Here is a 16104-nt window from a genome sequence, read left to right on the forward strand (position 1 = left end):
TACGAATGAATTTTAAAATTGGTTTTTCTAATTCTGTGAAAAATGATGTTGGTATTTTGATAGATATTACATTGAATCTGTAGATTGTTTCAGGCACTATTGTCATTTTAACAATATTAATTTTTCCTATCTATGAGCATAGGATGTTTTTCTGATAGAATATACAAGGAATTCAAACAACTCAATCAAAACTTCCAAAAAATTTCATTAAAAAGTGGGCAAATAATAGACATTTTCCAAAAGAAGACATAGAAATGGCCAACAGGTGTATGAAAAAATGCTCAATGTCACTAACCATCAGAGACATGCAATTCAAAATCACAAAAGATATCATCTTATCATAGTCAGTATGGCTTTTATTAAAAAGTCAAAAATAGCAAATGTTGGCAAATATGTGGATAAAAGGAAATGCTTATATACTGTTGGGGCAATGCAAATCAGTATAAACTCTTTGGAAAACAATTTGGTGATTTTTCAAAGAACTAAAAATACAACTACAATTTGATTCAGCAACCCCACTACTGTGTATCTACCCAAAGGAAAATAAATCATTATGTGAAAAAGTTACCTGCAGGTGTATGCTTATATTGGCACTATTCACAATAGCAAAGATCAACCTATGTCTCCTGTATGAAGAATTAGATAAAGAAAATATAGTATATATGCCAAATGAAATACTAAACTATTTAGTCATAAAAAAGAATGTAATCAGAGGGGAGGGTCACGTGGCCAACTAGACACAAACAGGTAGAACAGCTCCCACGGAGGGACTGAGAGGTGATGTAGTCTGTTAAAAACATGAATGGCGTGCTTTTAACAGATCTTCAGAGGGAACATACCAAGAGAGGATGGAGGGAAGGCACAGAAGCCGGGCTGAAGGAGAAGAAAGCTGGGAACCCTGCATAGGCCACCACACACTGAGATTCAATGTCGAACCACAACAGCTTTGGGGAAACAGGTGAGTTGAACTAGCAAGGAGCAACCTGCTCTTGCCACAGGCCTCTGGATCCACAGAAGAAGGGAACCCCTCAATTACCATGGACACTTGAGATGGCAGGGAGACTTGCTACTTTAAAGAAGCGGAGGGGCAGCAAGCCAACTGATGTGGATGGAGCCCAGCGGGTTTGGTGTGGGAATGTCTGTAGTGGAGCATGGCCATGGAGGGCAATCCCTCTAATCTCTACTCGCTCCCATAAAAGGCTTTAGCTCGGCCTGGCGCAGTGGCTCACACCTGTAATCCCAGCACTTTGGGAGGCCGAGGCGGGCGGGTCACGAGATCTGGAGATCGAATCCATACTGGCTAACACGGTGAAACCCCGTCTCTACTAAAAATACACAAAAATTAGCCAGGCGTGGTGGCAGGCGTCTGTAGTCCCAGCTACTCGGGAAGCTGAAGCAGGAGAATGGCATGAACCTGGGAGACGGAGCTTGCAGTTAGCCGAGATCCTGCCATTGCACTCCAGCCTGGGCGACACAGCAAGAATCCATCTCAAAAAAAAAAACAAAAAACAAAAAACAAAAAAAACAAAAACAAAAACAAACCAAAAAAAAACACTTTAGCCCTAGGGGAACTGTCAGACTTGATCTTTGCGAGGTGGTCATGCACATCAGACAGGGTTGGTCTTGGCTGGTCCGACCTGAGCATGCCTTGGTTTTCTGGCCTTTCCCGGGATTCCAGCCTGGCAATACCTTCTCACAGGACAGTCTCAGGTACCCTGGGGGCCCACACCACACCTTCTGCGCCAGCAGACCATTAGTAACCAGTAGAGAGCTCCAGCGAGGCGGCCCCTATGGCTGTACAACAACCCACACATACTCTCCCCATACTGCTGTTTCCCCTGAGTCCATGGCAACTCCCCACATCACTTTGCTGGTGTGCCTTACTGCATGGGTGGGTATTTGCTTTACTTGCCTTCCAGCACATGGAAATGCAGTCCACATCCCCCACCTCCATCCCCTGCCAACCATCATTGCAGATGGAGCCTTGGTCAACACAGGGCCAGCAAGCCTTCTCCCTGCCAGTGCCCTGCCCTTGTGCTAACTCTATTCCCATGGTCACTGTCAAGGTTTTTCATATATCTGCTGTCATTTGTTCATTTTCTCCTTTAAAACAAAATCAGTGTAATAGGCTATGCTTATGTTTTACTCATTGTCAAACTTAGACTCAAAGCCTGGTTCGGTGGGAGGGGAACCTTAGCTTCCTTTCATAGATGGTCAGTGTTGGTGAGCAGGAAAATGAGGCAGAGACTGAGAGGTAGCTTAGCATGGTCCGTTGAGGTTAGCTGTAAACAGACATGTTTGTAACAAAACAGTTGCTTCAGAGATGGGAATGGGCCCCATTGTTACGCAGGAACAGACTTACCCTTAAGGTAATGCCAGTTTACCTAAGGGTTTTGGTTTATTTTGTGTTTTCTCTTGTGCCACAACCAAACTGCAGAGAACCTGCTCTGACCTAAAGGGCATTCCTTTAGCAGATAAGACCTTGAAAAATGCAAAACTCCTGGAACTAGGAAACTTTTTAAAAAGTAAATCACTCATTTGCTTTGTCCCTGTGAACTGCATTGGCAGTGTGCTCTTATGACAATTTTTTTGTAAATAAATATGTTATAAAATATTTTTATCTCACCCCACCTAATCATACTCTCACTTTCCTATTTGTATTTTTTTTCCTTCACATGAATTAACCAAATGAATTTTTTGTCACCGTAGCTGGATGCTTCCCATATTATTAAGACATATAAAAATTGACTTTTTTAAAATTCAAAATGTATGTTGTATCAGAAAAAGGGTTCTGCCTTTGCTCTCTCTAGCCTTCTTTCAACCAATCTCCAAACGAATGTCTCCTGGAACTACCACTCCCTCATTACATTGGGTCACTGTTGCTGTGACTACCTCTACCTCTGCCCTGCTGTCACCACAGCCCCATACTCAGACACCCAGGACTCCCAGGAAGCTTGAGAGCCAGCAAAAAGGGCTCACTTAGCCTTGAGAGTGGTGGTCTTGCCTCCCTGTAAGAGAGTCAGTCGTTCGCTGGGTTGAGGGGCAGTGGATTGATTATTATTGTTTAAATAGTTTCTCTCAGTTTATAAAGAAGAACTTGGTAAGTAGAAATTGGCTTGACCGCATCCATCCTTGGTAGTTTTCTGTGACTTCTCAAGGGAGCAGAAAGCACACTCCACACCCCGATCCAAATAGATATTCCTGTTTACGTTGCCTTCAAGTCAATTGTTTCCTTCTCCCTTTCACCTTCCCCCTTCTTTTTTGTTACTGCTTATTTAAAACTTTCCTCCATGGACTTTCCAGGGAACAATAATCTCTGGCTCCTCAATCATCTCTTCATCCTCTTTGTGTGTTTTTTTAATGACCAAATGAATTCTACAAGAAAGTCATACTTTAGGGTAGCAGAATTTCTAGTTTAGTAGAATCACTGTGTAGCTATAGATGTTGATATATATGTTTTTGTGTATAAAACAAAACTTGATAGAAGTATAGTTCTATGGATGAGGTTGAAGAGGAGCTCTTCAGAGGTTGGAGTCAGCACTGGTGTCTCAAATAAGCATAGGCTGTGTCCCAGACTGCTCCACACAGGTAGGGTCCCAGGCTGGGACCCAGTGAGAGCAGTGGCACCCTTCAAGGTTGGCTGGCTCCACTGTGGTGAAGAGGATAACAAGGACCCAGCGCCACATCTCACATGCATGTGAATCTGTGTGAAAATAATTTCATTTTCTCATGTTCCTCTTTTTCCTATGTGAATTGTGCCTCTTTTTTATTTATAAAAGCCTTCTTTTTAAAAAATACAAACCAAAGTGTTTTAGACCTATATGTAACCTATTCCTTAGTCTAATATTATAGATATAAGAGTGACTATTTTACTTGGCTTTAGAATGTTTAACAAGAAAACGAATTCTTAACTGATCAAGTCCTTGCTATTAAAATGTTTGTATTTTTCATCATGACATTGTGTGCTTTTAAATTAATCATTTTATTTGTTGAAAAATAAAATTTATATATCTTTGAAACTAATAATAGCATTGTACATTTATGAGATTATTTTAACAGAAAAATATAGAAGAACATAGTTATTTTTATTGTAATATTACTAACTCTAGGCTGAGAAAAGGGTGAGTCCCATTGTGGTGAACTACATTATGGGTTGTTACTCACAGTTTCTTTTTGATCATGTTTTTTTGGTCTCTGAGGTGAAATGACTTATTAGTTAAAATTTGTAAACTCACATGTGCATATTGTATATGTGTAGAAATTCAACACACTTTGTCTTGGAATTTCATTAAACTTCTTGAAATGACTGTAAAAAGAAGAATATACTTTGAACCCCCTTAGCATTCACCCCCCAATTTTCACCCCATTATGAAGCATAGGCAACCACGAATTTACTTTCTGTCTCCATGAATGTGACTCTTCTGGACATTTAACATAAGTAGAATTATGCAATATGTAGCCTTTTCTGTCTGACTTTTGATTTTAAGATTCATACAAGTTGTAGCATCTAGCATTTACAAATATTGTATTTCTTTTTGCCAAATAATATCCCATTATATGATATAACACATTTTGTTCTTTTGTTTGTCAGGTAATGGACATTTGTGCTATTTTCACTTTTTGGCTGTTATGAATAATGCTACTGAGGACTTTTATGTACAACTGTTTGTATGGAAGTGTGTTTTCATTTCTCTGGGTTAAATACAAAGGACTGCAATTCCTGAATTAAATAGCTCTGTGTTTATCTTTTGGAAGAACTGTCATACTGTCTTGCAAGGAAGCTGCACTGATTTACATTTATTTGTATCAGCAGTGTATGATGATTCTAATTTCTCCACATCCACAGCAACACTTGTTAATATCTATCTTTTAAATTATAGCCATCCAAGTGTATAGGTGATATCTTACTGTGGTTTTGATTTGCATTTCCCTAATGAGTAATGATATTGATAATCTTTTCTTATGTTTTCATATGTTTTTGTATGTTTATTGGCTACTTGTGTATATCTTGTGGAAAAATATTTACTCATATTTTTGTTCATTTTCACACTAATACATTTTCTAATGAGATTTGAATTTATTTTTAGTCAATAAGTATTTATTGAGAATCTACTGTGTGCCAGTTATTGTCCTAGATATTTGAAGATATATAAATTAACCAGAGAGACAATTCTGTCCCCATGAGTTTTACATTTGTTAGCAAAGATATTCAATGAAGATTAATTCCGTAATATATTGTCAGATATTGTAAATGCTATGCAATACAGTATAATAGGACATTTAAAAACCAGGCCACACACTGGAATCACCAGGAGAGCTACTGATTTCTGGCTCCACTCCCTCACCTGTGAGAATGGCTGGGCTGCAACATAGTCATCCTGTTTTTCCTATACTATGGTGCCTTGGAAGCCTTATAATTTGCATGATTATAAAAACCAGGCGTCTAAGTCAAAGGACCAGGATTTTCCCTTTATTATTAATGGGGGTGGAAAGGGATGCTGCATAACTCATGGTGGGAGAATCAGTTAGCCATTTGAAGAAAAATGGAAAATTACTCTCACCTCATACATACATCACAACAAGATGAAATGTTACACAATCATTAAAATATATGTATACAATTTTGAATAAAATCCATTCAGTTATTAACTCAACCAAAAAAAAACGAGTCAAATGCTTTTTGTGCTATGTCCTGGGGAGATAGTGATGAACCTGATATAATATATTACATTTTCTTACAGTTCATTGGAGGGACCAAAAAGCCAAATACAATGTAGTGAATAACAAGTAAAATTGGATGCTGTAAGAGCACATGGTAGTAATATCATGGGGTTCCTGGGAAAGGCCATGGTCTAAGCTGAACTCTGAAAATTTAATATGAATTACCAAGGAGACCTTTGAGTAATCTATTCTGGCCAGGAGGAGTCTAGAAGTAAAGAAGATGTTTCAGAAACTCCCATTGAGTATGATTGGAGATAAAGAGAACTAACACTGTTATTACTTATAGGGGTGTGTGTGTGTGTGTGTGTGTGTGTGTGTGTGTGTGTGTGTGATGGAGAGAGGGAGTACAGGGAACAAGAAAGCAAAGTTTGATGTGGCTTTTACACTGTGGTTTTGTGATCCAAGCAAACCAACAAATAAGAATAACTTGAGTAAATGTGTTTCAATCCCTGCCCAGAAACAACCATTCTCTTCATAAGAACCATGACACCCCTGCACACTGGAATAGATGCACTCAACTATTATGTAGCTGATACTTTTTGGAGAGGTAAGAAGAAAAGCAAAGAAACAAAACATAAAAATAAGTGAAAAACAATTCATGGATAAATGTATAAATGACTTGCTAAACATGGCTCAACTTGATGGACAGTTACTTGGAAATAAAGAACACTCACACAAAAATGTTTTTATTCCTTTCCTCTTGGACTACAGGCATAAACATATGTCAAAATCCAAGAAGAGGAGTTGCGTAGTAGAAATAAAACAGGCTACAAAATGTGACACACTTGGATTTGAATCCTTTCCTGACACATTCTAATTATGGAAATTGCTCAACCTTTTAGCATCTCAATTTCTATATGTTTAGAATAGGTAAAATGCACCTTATCTCAGAAGGTTGTTGGGGGACTTAAATGAGGTGTTGTACCTAAAGTATTTAATTAAATAAGTGCAATTTCCTTACTTTTTCTCTCTTTCCTTCTACCTTCAAAAATTTCAACCTCTTTTCTCTATACCATGCAGACTTGTAGGTCACCTGATCAATGTGATTTACAGACTTGGGCCTCTTAGTGCAAAAAAAAAAAAGGATTTCAGCTTTCTACTTATGGCTAGCCACTTTTCCCAGCACCATTTATTAAATAGGGAATCCTTTCCCCATTTCTTATTTTTCTGAGGTTTGACAAAGATCAGATGGCTGTAGATGTGTGATATTATTTCTGAGGACTCTGTTCTGTTCCATTGATCTATATCTCTGTTTTGGTACCAGTACCATGCTGTTTTGGTTACTGTAGCCTTGTAGTATAGTTTGAAGTCAGGTGGCATGATGCCTCCAGCTTTGTAACTGGATCCTTTCCTTACTCATTATACGAAAATTAATTCAAGATGGATTAGAGACTTAAATGTTAGACCTAATAATAAGACTTGGAGTCAACCCAAATGTCCATCAGTGACAGACTGGATTAAGAAAATGTGGCACATATACACCATGGAATACTATGCAGCCATAAAAAAGGATGAGTTTGTGTCCTTTGTAGGGACATGGATGCAGCTGGAAACCATCATTCTCAGCAAACTATCACAAGAACAGAAAACCAAACACCGCATGTTCTCACTCATAGGTGGGAACTGAACAATGAGATCACTTGGACTCGGGAAGGGGAACATCACACACCAGGGCCTATCATGGGGAGGGGGGAGGGGGGAGGGATTGCATTGGGAGTTATACCTGATGTAAATGACGAGTTGATGGGTGCTGACGAGTTGATGGGTGCAGCACGCCAACATGGCACAAGTATACATATGTAACAAACCCGCACGTTATGCACATGTACCCTAGAACTTAAAGTATAATAATAAAAATAAAATAAAATAATAAAAAAAAGGATTTCCACTCCATTATCTTAATTAAGCTAATTAGCTCTACCTAATTAGCTCATTGGGATCACATAATTTCTGGAATAGCCTGGGCACCTTAATGAAATAACTTGAAAATAAACATGAGCCCCAGAAATTTATCATTTTAGAAGATACATAAGAAGTAGAAGTAGCTAAAATGTTTATTAGAATCTCAACTCCTTCTTTAATGATTTTTTGGTGAGTAAATTATTATTTTTTTTGCTTAGGGGAAACTCAAGAAAATTCACCATTTTAAAGTGTACAATTCAGTGATATTTAGTATGTTCACATTTTTGTACAACAACCACCTCTATCTAGTTCCAAAATATTTTCATCTTCCCAAAGGAAACACAATTCCCATTAAGTGGGAACATCCTATATCCCTTTATTCCCATCTCCTGAGAGTCATCAGTTTGCTTTCTGACTCTAGAAATTTACCTATTCTGCAAATTATATATATATGGAATTATACAATATATGACATTTTGTTTCTATCTTCTTTCATGTAAAAATGTTTTAGCAGTTTGTCTATATTGTAGTATGTATCTACTTCATTCATTTTATGACTAATAGTCCATTGTATGTATACACAACATTTTATTTATCCATTTATTTATTGGCTGACATTTGGGTTTTTTCTGCCTTTTGGCAATTGTGAATACTGTTCCTATGAACATTTGTTTAAAAAACAGTAGTCCCAACTTTTTTTAACTTTTATTTTAGGTTCAAGGGTATATGTGCAGGTTTATTATACTGGTAAATTGTGTGTCACAGGTGTTTGGTGTCCAGATTGTTTCATCACCCAGGTAATATGCCTATAGATAATTTTTGATCATCACTCTCCTCCACCCTCCACCCTCAAGTTGGTTTCAGTGTCTGTTGTTCCCTTTTTTGTGTCCATATGTTCTTGATGTTTAACTTCCACTTATAAGTTAGAACATGCAAATATAAATTTTATGAGTATATTTTATTTTAAATAACTCTTACTAATTCAGTGGAAAAAGTAATCTATGTCATCTTGCCACCCTATGCCTTTTAATTGGAGCATTCAGCCCATTTACATTCAAAGTTAGTACAGAAATACCATTTGACCCAGCAATCCCATTATGGGTATATATCCAAAGGAATATAAATTATTCTATTATAAAGATATATGCACATGTATGTTCATTGCAGTGCTATTCACAGTAGCAAAGACATGGAATCAACCCAAATGCCCATCAGTGATAGACTGAATAAAGAAAATGTGCCACATATTTACCATGAAATACTATGCAGCCATAAAAAGGAACGAAATCATGCCCTTTGCAGGGACACGGATGGAGCTGGAAGTCATTATTTTCAGCAAACTAACTCAGGAACAGAAAACCAAACACCACATGTTCTCACTTATAAGTGGGAACTGAATGATGAGAACACATGGACACACGGGGGGAACAACACACACTGGGGACTCTTGGTGGGGGCAGGAAGATGGAGAGCATCAAGAAGAAAAGCTGATGGATGCTAGGCTTAATACTTAGGTGATGGGTTGATCAGTGCAGCAAATCACCATGGCAGACTTTTAACTATGTAATAAATGTACACATCCTGCACATGTACCTGGAACTTAAAATAAAATTTGATGAAAAACTAAAACCAAATTTAGTATAGATATGATTTCTCACTGTCCTTAACTGTTTATTATCTAGACTTGTCTGTGTGTTTGCTTTATAGTCTCACTGGTCTGTGTACTTAAGTGTGTTTGTGTGGTGGCTGGTAATGATGTTTTCTTTTTATGTGTGGCATTCCCTTAAGGACCTCTTATAAGACAGGTCTTGTGGTAACAACTTCCCATAGCATGTGCTTGTCTGAAAATGATCCTATTTCTCCTTTGCTTGTGAAGCTTAGTTTGGTTGAATATAAAGTTCTTGGTTGAAAAATCTTTTCTTTAGGAATGTTGAATATAGGTCTCATTCTCTCGTCTTGTAGGTTTTTTTTTTTTTTTTTTAGCTGAAATGTGTGCTGTTAACCTGATGGGATTCCCTTTGTATGTCACCTGCCCCCTTCTCTCTAGTTGCCTTTAACATTTTTTCTTTCATTTCAACCTTGAACAATTTGATGATTATATGTCTTGGGGATGATCTTCTTGTGTAGTATTTCATAGGGGTTTCTGAATTTGAATGTTAGCATCTCTCATGAGGCTGGAGAAATGTTAATGGATAGTGTTCTGAAATATGTTTTTCAAATTGCTTACTTTTTCTCCTTATCTTTAAAGGATGCCAATGAGTCGTAATTTAGTCTCTACATAAGCCCATGTTTCTTAGATATTTTGTTCATTCTTTTTTATTGTTTTTCTGTATTTTTGTCTGGGTTACTTTGAAAAGCAAGTCTTCAAGCTCTGAGATTCTTTCCTCACCTTGGTCAATTCTGCTGTTAATAGTTGTGGTTGTGTTCTGAAATTCTCGAAATGAGTTTTTCAGCTCTATTAGCTCAGTTTGCTTCTTTCTTAAAATGACAATTTCATCTTTTATTTCCTGTGTTGTATTACTGTGTTTCTTAGAATTATTTGATTGAGTTTTGACTTTCTCTCCAATATCAATGATCTTTATTCCTATTCATATTCTGAATTCCATTTCTGTCATTTCAGCCATCTCAGCCTGGTTAAGAATCATTGCTGGGGAACTAGTGTGGTTGTCTGGAGGTTATAAGACATTCTGGATTTTTGAGTAGCCAGAGACCTTGCACTGGTTCTTTCTCATCTTTGTTGGATGATGTTCCATCAGTCCTTGAAGTTACTGTCCTTTGGATGGGTTTTCTTTCATAGTTTTATCTTCTTTGATGTGGTTGCAGGTTTGATTGTGGTATAAGTTAGATTCAGCCAATGGCCTTCATTTGTGATAGATTTGGAGGGGCCCAAGATTCAGGTCAGCAATCCTGAGCTGTATGCTCTAACTCTGAGGGGAAATTACCAGGCCCCCAGCTTTGGAATCTGTCCCCTCAGGTTTAGAAACCTGATGCACCCGATGGGTCAATATGTTCCTGGGCTGCTGGTCACAACACTCCAAATGGTGGTGCCAGCCAAAGTGTTTCTTCGGGTGGTGGAGGCAAAATCTGTTCTCATTTGCATGTGCCAGCACCATCAACAGCATGCTGAGGTGCACACTTGTCAGTTGGGGTGGGTCACTGGTGTGTCTGGGGCTGCCAGCCTCCCTGCAGGCACTGGCAGCAACAGTGGTGACAGCATAGGGAGGAGGGCATTGAGGGGGAGGACAGAGGGAAGGGGACAGGATCACTGGGTTCTTTGTGCTTGTTCACAGCCCACACATATGAGAAAGTTGAAACTCAAGACATTGAGCAACCTTACCTCTATGGCTTTTCTGAGCTCATCCCACACTTCAGCTCTCCCAGAATGGTTTTGCATGCTTCCAGTGGCTCCACAGTTCTGGGATATTGAGGGTGTCTCTGGCTCTGACACCACTTTTTTGTTCAGCCTTGCCCTTGTGGGAGGCCTGAGTGGTGGCTCTGCTTTGAGATAAGTCTCTCCCTGGGCCCCCTGGCTTTTAAGTACATCCTCTGAAATCTAGGTACAGGCTATCATGACCCCACAGCTCTTGCATTCTGCACATCTGAAATGTTAGCACCATGTGGACATAGCCTAAGGTTACTGCTTGCACCCTCTCGAGATACATTTGGGCCCACTTGTGCCATACCATAGTGCCAAAAAGGTTTATGGATTGTATCTTTCAGAGCAGCAAGTTGAGCTACACCTGAGGCCACTTGAACCACAGCAAGAGTTGCTGAAGAGTGCTATGCCAGGATGCATGAAGTAGAGTCCTGAGTCATCCCTGGGCAACAGAGATGGAGATTGAAGAGTGCCCTGGAACCACCTCAGAAAAGCATTCTTCCCTCATAGAACTCTGGGTCTAGGATAAAATGGGCATCCTCAAAGATCTCTAGAATGCCTTCAGGGCCATTGTCTTGTTGTCTTGACGATTAGCAACTAGCTCCCTTCTATTCATGCTAATCTCTTCAGTAACCAGTCACTCAGCCACACCCTTGTTTTGTTCTCATATACATACTGTTTTGCTGTTTACATGGCCAGGCTATGAATTTTTCAAATCTTTCTGTTCTGCATCCATTTCAATTATTAATTCTGTCCATAAACAATTCCTTTGCTCCAACATCTCATTGTAAGTGGCCAACAGTCAGCATGCAACAGGCTGAATACTTTACTGCTTAGACATTTCTTCTGTCAGATATCCTAGTTCATCCTTAATATCAGCCTTCCACAAAGTCCGTAAACACAGACAAAATTCCTACAAGTTGTTTGTCACTATATAACAAGGACAGCCTTTATTCCAGTTTCCAGTACCTTGTGCCTCACTTTCATCTGAGACCTCCTCAGAATGGACTCTACTGTCCACATTTCTATCAGCATTCTGGTTATGACCATTTAAGTAACTTCTTCTTTTTATTTTTTAGTTTGTATTTATCTCCCGGGGTACTTGCGCACAACATGCAGGTTTGTTACATATGTGTACATGTGCCATGTTGGTGTGCTGCACCCGTTAACTCATCATTTACATTAGGTATCTCTCCTAATGCTATCCCTCTCCCCACCCCACGACAGGCCCTGGTGTGTGATGTTCCCCACCCTGTGTCCAAGTATTCTCATTGTTCTATTCCCACCTATGAGTGAGAACACACGGTGTTTGTGTTTTCTGTCCTTGCGATAGTTTGCTCAGAATTATGGTTTCCAGCTTCATCCATGTCCCTACAAAGGACATGAACTCATCCTTTTTTATGACTGCATAGTATTCCATGGTGTATATGTGCCACATTTTCTTAATCCAGTATGTCACTGATGGACATGTGGGTTGGTTCCAAGTCTTTGCTATTGTGAATAGTGCTGCAATCAACATACGTGTGCATGTGTCTTTATAGCAGCATGATTTATAATCCTTTGGGTATATACCCAGTAATGGGATGGCTGGGTCAAAAGGTATTTCTAGTTCTAGATCCTTGAGGAGTCACCACACTGTCTTCCACAATGGTTGAACTAGTTTACAGTCCCACCAACAGTATAAGTAATTTCTATGAAGATTCAGACTTTCTCCAGTCTCTCATATCGTGAACTTGTACTAAAATTATCTTTAATGTTCTATTTATGGCAACCCAGGCTTTTTCTAACCTGTTCCTTCAAACTCTTTGGGTTTCTGCCCATTATCTAGTTCGAAAGCTCTTTTCACATCTTCAGATATTTATTTTTATTTTCAAGTCTGCTGCAGGATACGCAGGTTTGTTACATAGGTAAACGTGTTCCATGGTGATTTGCTGCACCTGTCAACCCATCACCTAGCTTTTGAGCCCAGAATGCATTAGCTATTTTTCTTAATGCTCTCCTTCTGCTCACCCCACCCCCTGACAGGTCCCAGTGGGTGTTGTTCCCCTCCCTGTTGTCAAGTGTTTCGTTGTTCAGCTCCCATTTATAAGCGAGATCATGTGGTGTTTGGTTTTCTGTTCGTGCATTAGTTTCCTGGTAATAATGACTTTCAGCTTCATCTATGTCCCTGCAATGGACATGATCTTATTCCTTTTTATGGTTGCATAGTATTGCATGGTGTATATGAACCACATTTCTTTATGCCATATTTTTTATTAGCAACAGCCCCATATCCTGGTACCAATTTTCTGTTCTAATCAATTTTCTGTAGCTATAAAAGAATACCTAAGACACGGGAATTTATGTTTAAAAAGGTTTATTTTGACTCACAGTTCTGGAGGCTGAGGAGTCCAAGATTGGCCGCATCTGCTGGTCCACTGTTGAAGACCTCATGCTGTCTGATAACATGGTGGAAGCCATTATAGGACAAGAGAGGTGCACTGAGAAGCAAACTGGATTTTATATTAGACCCATTCTTGTGATAACTAACCCACTTCTGCAATAACCCATTAATTGATTAATCCATGAATGGATTAATCCATTCATGAAGGCAGAGGCCTCATGACCCAATCACTTTTCGATGACACCACTCCCCAACATTATTACATTTAGGAATAAGATTCAACTGTGAGTTTCACAGGGGACAAATATTCAAGCCCAAGCAGGTGTAGTTTAGGCATTCTAATTTATTATTTTGCATGTGTATATCCAGTTGGTCCAATACCAAAATGACAGTTGAAAAGGCTGTGCTTTGCCCATTAAATTGTCTTGGCATCCATGTTGAAAATCACTTGACAATATATTCAAGGGTTTATATCTGGGCTTTTCATTATATTTCATTGGTCTATATGTCTGTCTTTATATTTGTACATCTATACGTTTTGATTACTGAAGTTTTATAGTGTTTTTGAAGAAGTAGAAGTCCTCCAAATTGGTTTTTCTTTTTCAATATTGTTTTGGCTATCTGGGTTCCTTAAGTTTTGATATTAATTTTAGGATGAAATTTTCTATTTCTGCAATAAAACATCATTGAGATTTTGATAGAAATTACATTGAATTCGAAGATATCTGTATACTGTAAGTAGTACTGACATCTTAATAATATTGCTTCCAAGTTATGAACATGGGATATCTTTTAATCTATTTATGTTTTCTTTAACTTCTCTAGTAATCTTTTGTAGTTTTCATTGTAAAAGTCTTTGCCTCCTTGATTAAATTTACTCATAAGCATTTTATTGATTATATTTAGGTGAAATAGTTTTCTTAATTTCCTTTTCGGACTGGTAATTGCTAGTTTATAGAAATACTTCCTGATTTTTTATATGATGATCTTGTATCCTGCACCTTTGCAGAATTTGTTTTTAGCTTTAATAGTCTATGAATTCCTTTGTATTTTCTACTTATAAGATCATGTTATCTGCAAATAGTTTAGCTGCTTTTTTCCAATTTTAATGCATTTTATTTATTTTTTCTTCCTTAATTGTTCTGGCTAGAACTTCTATCACAATGGTGAGTAGCAGTGGTAAAGGCTGTCATCTCCATTCTGTTCTTGGTTGTACACATTATCCATTTTTACAATTAAGCATAATTAGCTCTTGATGTTTTGTGAATGCTCAAAATCAGTTTCAAGAAATTTCCTTCTATTTTTAACTTTTGGGTGTTTTTTCATGAAAGATTATTGGACTTTGTCATATACATTTTCTGCATCAATTGAAATTGTCATTTTTTGCTTTTCTGTTATTAATGTGGTGCATTATATTCATTGAATTTTGTATGTTGAACTATCTTTACCCCTAGATAATTTCCACTTGGTTATAATGTGTAATTCTTTCATAGGTTGCTAGACTCAACCTATTATAATTCTTTTTTAGGTTGTTTAATAGCATATTCCCATCAGTTTCTGCATCATTTTCCATTGGAAGTTTTTAAATTGTTTTTCCATTTTTTTTAACTGTTTATAGATGTGTTCAGATTTTTAAAAAGATCTTCCTGAATCAATTGTGGTAGTTTGCATTTCTAGGAATTTGTCTATGTTATCTAGGATATATAATTTATTGGTGTGAATTTCTCATACTATTCTCCTTCTACAAAATAAATTTGTGTGCATTTGAGATGCACAAGTAATGATTTGAGATACACGTGCCAGCATACCTAATTTTAATGCACTTTGCAGATATTGCACTCTTTACAAATTGAAAGCTTGTAGCAATTTTTCATCAAGCAAGTCTTCCCACAGATGAGTGCTACCGCTAGTTGAATTATTTTGTCATTTTGTTTTCCAGTGGTTTGCTGGTAGTACCTAAGAATATAAATAATTTATATATACTGAATTTATAATATGCAACATTGTTCATTCTGTAAATTATAGTGTTCATTTCAGAGGTTCATGGGTATTTTCTTGGTAATAATAATAACATCTGCAAATGGAACAGTTATACTTCTTTCTTTCTTACATATGTGCCTATTCTCCTATCTTTCTGGTCTTTTCCTCTCTCACGTCTTTCTCTTATTTTTTTCTTTCTTTTATTGTTTGATTGAACCATCTAGAAAGTCAAGTGAAATATTTAATAGAAGTTATGAGAAAAGACTTCCTAGCTTGATCCTAACCTTAGTGAAAAAACACTCAGTCTTCCACATTAATTATCATGTTTTCCATGGGATTTTGGTAGATACCCCTCAATATTTGTAATTTTTTCTCTATTCTTTCTTTCGTGAAAATTTTTCTGTGAATATGTAGTAAATTTTGTCACGTAAATTTTTGGCATATTGAAGTAATCATGTGCTTTTTCTTTTTTAGCCTGTTAAAGTGGTAAATCACAACGTTTGAATTTCCAATGTTAAAACAAAGTTGCATTTCCAGAATAAACTCAAGTATATATTATCATTTGTATATATTGCAGAATATAGTTTGGCAAAATTGTCTACTTTGAAAATGTTCATGATTATTTTATTATTAATTTCAAGCTATACAGATGTTATAAACATGTTTTACAGATATGCTTCCAAAAATTTTTATATGATTCTTAAAATAAATATGCTTTATGCTTGAAAATATTATTGCATCC

This window comes from Theropithecus gelada, chromosome X (assembly GCF_003255815.1).
Source record: "Theropithecus gelada isolate Dixy chromosome X, Tgel_1.0, whole genome shotgun sequence".
NCBI classification, from domain to species: domain Eukaryota; kingdom Metazoa; phylum Chordata; class Mammalia; order Primates; family Cercopithecidae; genus Theropithecus; species Theropithecus gelada.